This window comes from Uranotaenia lowii, chromosome 3 (assembly GCF_029784155.1).
Source record: "Uranotaenia lowii strain MFRU-FL chromosome 3, ASM2978415v1, whole genome shotgun sequence".
NCBI lineage: Eukaryota > Metazoa > Arthropoda > Insecta > Diptera > Culicidae > Uranotaenia > Uranotaenia lowii.
The window spans coordinates 9,375,974-9,383,231 of record NC_073693.1 but is presented as its reverse complement, the minus strand read 5'-3'; the positions used below and the strand labels follow the sequence as shown (position 1 = coordinate 9,383,231).

The 7,258-nt window shown below is 24.9% G+C and overlaps 1 protein-coding gene across 4 annotated transcripts in view; it reads right to left on the bottom strand.

Moving 5' to 3' along the window:
* LOC129754424 (rap guanine nucleotide exchange factor 4) overlaps positions 1-7,258 on the bottom strand; it is a 489,369-nt gene that overhangs the window by 321,767 nt on the left and 160,344 nt on the right. The window lies entirely within an intron of this gene.

Below are 7,258 nucleotides of genomic sequence, written 5' to 3'. Positions count from 1 at the left end.
AAAAGTGCAGCAAGAAAACAACAGGAAACAGGAGTTGAAAATTTCCTTCCGGCTAGATCCGGCTTCTTCATCTACTTTTGAGGAAGACGCTTCCAAGACTGTTGAGAAGGAAGAAACAATCAGTTCTGTGAGAGGGTAACAGGGAGCAAATAGCGGGTTTGGTTGCAATTAGCCTTGCCTTCGTCCGAAGCTTGGCTGGGCAAAGAAGAATCCGACATCAATCAAACCGTAAACAAAGTCTAGAACTTCTATTGATCTGAGATGTGTTTGCTTAAAAGAATCAAGAAGGAAGAAATCTAACGAAATTCTTTCCATATTTAAAACAAAATTGACAAAATTGACAAAATTGACAAAATTGACAAAATTGACAAAATTGACAAAATTGACAAAATTGACAAAATTGACAAAATTGACAAAATTGACAAAATTGACAAAATTGACAAAATTGACAAAATTGACAAAATTGACAAAATTGACAAAATTGACAAAATTGACAAAATTGACAAAATTGACAAAATTGACAAAATTGACAAAATTGACAAAATTGACAAAATTGACAAAATTGACAAAATTGACAAAATTGACAAAATTGACAAAATTGACAAAATCGACAAAATTGACAAAATTGACAAAATTGACAAAATTGACCAAATTGACAAAATTGACAAAATTGACAAAATTGACAAAATTGACAAAATTGACAAAATTGACAAAATTGACAAAATTGACAAAATTGACAAAATTGACATAATTGACAAAATTGACAAAATTGACAAAATTGACAACATTGACAAAATTGACAAACTTGACAAAATTGACAAAATTGACAAAATTGACAAAATTGACAAAATTGACAAAATTGACAAAATTGACAAAATTGACAAAATTGACAAAATTTACAAAATCGACAAAATTGACAAAATTGACAAAATTGACAAAATTGACCAAATTGACAAAATTGACAAAATTGACAAAATTGACAAAATTGACAAAATTGACAAAATTGACAAAATTGACAAAATTGACAAAATTGACAAAATTGACAAAATTGACAAAATTGACAAAATTGACAAAATTGACAAAATTGACAAAATTGACAAAATTGACAAAATTGACAAAATTGACAAAATTGACAAAATTGACAAAATTGACAAAATTGACAAAATTGACAAAATTGACAAAATTGACAAAATTGACAAAATTGACAAAATTGACAAAATTGACAAAATTGACAAAATTGACAAAATTGACAAAATTGACAAAATTGACAAAATTGACAAAATTGACAAAATTGACAAAATTGACAAAATTGACAAAATTGACAAAATTGACAAAATTGACAAAATTGACAAAATTGACATAATTGACAAAATTGACAAAATTGACAAAATTGACAACATTGACAAAATTGACAAACTTGACAAAATTGACAAAATTGACAAAATTGACAAAATTGACAAAATTGACAAAATTGACAAAATTGACAAAATTGACAAAATTTACAAAATCGACAAAATTGACAAAATTGACAAAATTGACAAAATTGACCAAATTGACCAAATTGACAAAATTGACAAAATTGACAAAATTGACAAAATTGACAGAATTGACAGAATTGACAAAATTGACAAAATTGACAAAATTGACAAAATTGACAAAATTGACAAAATTGACAAAATTGACAAAATTGACAAAATTGACAAAATTGACAAAATTGACAAAATTGACAAAATTGACAAAATTGACAAAATTGACAAAATTGACAAAATTGACAAAATTGACAAAATTGACAAAATTGACAAAATTGACAAAATTGACAAAATTGACAAAATTGACAAAATTGACAAAATTGACAAAATTGACAAAATTGACAAAATTGACAAAATTGACAAAATTGACAAAATTGACAAAATTGACAAAATTGACAAAATTGACAAAATTGACAAAATTGACAAAATTGACAAAATTGACAAAATTGACAAAATTGACAAAATTGACAAAATTGACAAAATTGACAAAATTGACAAAATTGACAAAATTGACAAAATTGACAAAATTGACAAAATTGACAAAATTGACAAAATTGACAAAATTGACAAAATTGACAAAATTGACAAAATTGACAAAATTGACAAAATTGACAAAATTGACAAAATTGACAAAATTGACAAAATTGACAAAATTGACAAAATTGACAAAATTGACAAAATTGACAAAATTGACAAAATTGACAAAATTGACAAAATTGACAAAATTGACAAAATTGACAAAATTGACAAAATTGACAAAATTGACAAAATTGACAAAATTGACAAAATTGACAAAATTGACAAAATTGACAAAATTGACAAAATTGACAAAATTGACAAAATTGACAAAATTGACAAAATTGACAAAATTGACAAAATTGACAAAATTGACAAAATTGACAAAATTGACAAAATTGACAAAATTGACAAAATTGACAAAATTGACAAAATTGACAAAATTGACAAAATTGACAAAATTGACAAAATTGACAAAATTAACAAAATTGACAAAATTGACAAAATTGACAAAATTGACAAAATTGACAAAATTGACAAAATTGACAAAATTGACAAAATTGACAAAATTGACAAAATTGACAAAATTGACAAAATTGACAAAATTGACAAAATTGACAAAATTGACAAAATTGACAAAATTGACAAAATTGACAAAATTGACGAAATTGACAAAATTGACAAAATTGACAAAATTGACAAAATTGACAAAATTGACAAAATTGACAAAATTGACAAAATTGACAAAATTGACAAAATTGACAAAATTGACAAAATTGACAAAATTGACAAAACTGACAAAATTGACAAAATTGACAAAATTGACAAAATTGACAAAATTGACAAAATTGACAAAATTGACAAAATTGACAAAATTGACAAAATTGACAAAATTGACAAAATTGACAAAATTGACAAAATTGACAAAATTGACAAAATTGACAAAATTGACAAAATTGACAAAATTGACAAAATTGACAAAATTGACAAAATTGACAAAATTGACAAAATTGACAAAATTGACAAAATTGACAAAATTGACAAAATTGACAAAATTGACAAAATTGACAAAATTGACAAAATTGACAAAATTGACAAAATTGACAAAATTGACAAAATTGACAAAATTGACAAAATTGACAAAATTGACAAAATTGACAAAATTGACAAAATTGACAAAATTGACAAAATTGACAAAATTGACAAAATTGACAAAATTGACAAAATTGACAAAATTGACAAAATTGACAAAATTGACAAAATTGACAAAATTGACAAAATTGACAAAATTGACAAAATTGACAAAATTGACAAAATTGACAAAATTGACAAAATTGACAAAATTGACAAAATTGACAAAATTGACAAAATTGACAAAATTGACAAAATTGACAAAATTGACAAAATTGACAAAATTGACAAAATTGACAAAATTGACAAAATTGATAAAATTGACAAAAATGACAAAATTGACAAAATTGACAAAATTGACAAAATTGACAAAATTGACAAAATTGACAAAATTGACAAAATTGACAAAATTGACAAAATTGACAAAATTGACAAAATTGACAAAATTGACAAAATTGACAAAATTGACAAAATTGACAAAATTGACAAAATTGACAAAATTGACAAAATTGACAAAATTGACAAAATTGACAAAATTGACAAAATTGACAAAATTGACAAAATTGACAAAATTGACAAAATTGACAAAATTGACAAAATTGACAAAATTTACAAAATTGACAAAATTTACAAAATTGACAAAATTGACAAAATTGACAAAATTGACAAAATTGACAAAATTGACAAAATTGACAAAATTGACAAAATTGACAAAATTGACAAAATTGACAAAATTGACAAAATTGACAAAATTGACAAAATTGACAAAATTGACAAAATTGACAAAATTGACAAAATTGACAAAATTGACAAAATTGACAAAATTGACAAAATTGACAAAATTGACAAAATTGACAAAATTGACAAAATTGACAAAATTGACAAAATTGACAAAATTGACAAAATTGACAAAATTGACAAAATTGACAAAATTGACAAAATTGACAAAATTGACAAAATTGACAAAATTGACAAAATTGACAAAATTGACAAAATTGACAAAATTGACAAAATTGACAAAATTGACAAAATTGACAAAATTGACAAAATTGACAAAATTGACAAAATTGACAAAATTGACAAAATTGACAAAATTGACAAAATTGACAAAATTGACAAAATTGACAAAATTGACAAAATTGACAAAATTGACAAAATTGACAAAATTGACAAAATTGACAAAATTGACAAAATTGACAAAATTGACAAAATTGACAAAATTGACAAAATTGACAAAATTGACAAAATTGACAAAATTGACAAAATTGACAAAATTGACAAAATTGACAAAATTGACAAAATTGACAAAATTGACAAAATTGACAAAATTGACAAAATTGACAAAATTGACAAAATTGACAAAATTGACAAAATTGACAATATTGACAAAATTGACAAAATTGACAAAATTGACAAAATTGACAAAATTGACAAAATTGACAAAATTGACAAAATTGACAAAATTGACAAAATTGACAAAATTGACAAAATTGACAAAATTGACAAAATTGACAAAATTGACAAAATTGACAAAATTGACAAAATTGACAAAATTGACAAAATTGACAAAATTGACAAAATTGACAAAATTGACAAAATTGACAAAATTGACAAAATTGACAAAATTGACAAAATTGACAAAATTGACAAAATTGACAAAATTGACAAAATTGACAAAATTGACAAAATTGACAAAATTGACAAAATTGACAAAATTGACAAAATTGACAAAATTGACAAAATTGACAAAATTGACAAAATTGACAAAATTGACAAAATTGACAAAATTGACAAAATTGACAAAATTGACAAAATTGACAAAATAGACAGAATTGACAAAATTGACAAAATTGACAAAATTGACAAAATTGACAGAATTGACAAAATTGACAAAATTTACAAAATTGACAAAATTGACAAAATTGACAAAATTGACAAAATTGACAAAATTGACAAAATTGACAAAATTGACAAAATTGACAAAATTGACAAAATTGACAAAATTGACAAAATTGACAAAATTGACAAAATTGACCAAATTGACAAAATTGACAAAATTGACAAAATTGACAAAATTGACAAAATTGACAAAATTGACAAAATTGACAAAATTGACAAAATTGACAAAATTGACAAAATTGACAAAATTGACAAAATTGACAAAATTGACAAAATTGACAAAATTGACAAAATTGACAAAATTGACAAAATTGACAAAATTGACAAAATTGACAAAATTGACAAAATTGACAAAATTGACAAAATTGACAAAATTGACAAAATTGACAAAATTGACAAAATTGACAAAATTGACAAAATTGACAAAATTGACAAAATTGACAAAATTGACAAAATTGACAAAATTGACAAAATTGACAAAATTGACAAAATTGACAAAATTGACAAAATTGACAAAATTGACAAAATTGACAAAATTGACAAAATTGACAAAATTGACAAAATTGACAAAATTGACAAAATTGACAAAATTGACAAAATTGACAAAATTGACAAAATTGACAAAATTGACAAAATTGACAAAATTGACAAAATTGACAAAATTGACAAAATTGACAAAATTGACAAAATTGACAAAATTGACAAAATTGACAAAATTGACAAAATTGACAAAATTGACAAAATTGACAAAATTGACAAAATTGACAAAATTGACAAAATTGACAAAATTGACAAAATTGACAAAATTGACAAAATTGACAAAATTGACAAAATTGACAAAATTGACAAAATTGACAAAATTGACAAAATTGACAAAATTGATAAAATTGACAAAAATGACAAAATTGACAAAATTGACAAAATTGACAAAATTGACAAAATTGACAAAATTGACAAAATTGACAAAATTGACAAAATTGACAAAATTGACAAAATTGACAAAATTGACAAAATTGACAAAAATGACAAAATTGACAAAATTGACAAAATTGACAAAATTGACAAAATTGACAAAATTGACAAAATAGACAAAATTGAAAAAAATTGACAAAATTGACAAAATTGACAAAATTGAAAAAATTGACAAAATTGACAAAAATTAGTTATCCTTGTTCAAACTTAAATTAAAAAAAAGTTGGGTTTCTGATGTTGCGATAATAGGGGTTTTGCCTGAATTTCTCTGTATTATAAACATTTTTTTAATTTTTTATATTTTTCAATAAAAACCAATTTAAATTGCATCGGTCATCCACAATACTTTGTGTGCCCTTTTCGTTTTCACACGTGCTAATTGAAAATGGATTCGTTTAGTGTAAACAAACATTTCACCACGCACAAACAACATTTCTGAACTCTTAACCACTGTTTAAACCTTATTTTGCTGCTACGAGTAGTTCCTCGGTCATGATGAATTTGTAAACAAAAGTCTTTCCTTCACACTTTGGGGTCGGTTTTGTTTATAGCAAAAGTAGGTGGAAACTCGATTACAATTTTGCATTTCTGAATTCCTGTTTTTTCTACTGGTGTTTGTTCTAGCCAATGTTGTGATGCTGTGATGAAACAAACCACAGTTTTATGGAATCAATCTTCGGTTTTGTTGATGAATGAAGTTGGTTTTGGTTGAATCGAAAAGTGAATGTTTTCAGTGATTTGTTCAGATTGAAATTGGGTTTTATTTTCTATGTAGCAATTTAACAAACATATGGTTATTATCCCTGAAAAGGTCACTGAGCTATCGAATGCTCAAAACCATAGAGAATTTTCCTTCGTTATCAGACTTTTCTTTCGTCATTTTTTCAGGACAACCATTTATTCATAATAAGAACCTAAAGGCTGGAAATCCGATCCGTGTTTTGTCCTTTTGAACGGATTTTTTTCTTGCGGTCATTTCCATCCTTTATCCTTTTCATCTTGGTTTGGACAAAGAAAAAATAAACTATTCATCTAGCAAGGGTATTGATGATTTATCTCCTGAACCAGTCCCAGGAGATTTCGGAAGCAAATGGCACATTTTGATCCAACTATTTTACCACCAGCCGTGGGTCAGGAGGTGGAAGAATCAAAGCCAGGCCATTTGCCAGTTTGATTTGGAAGTTCTCCTTTTGAAAATTTGGCAAACGATG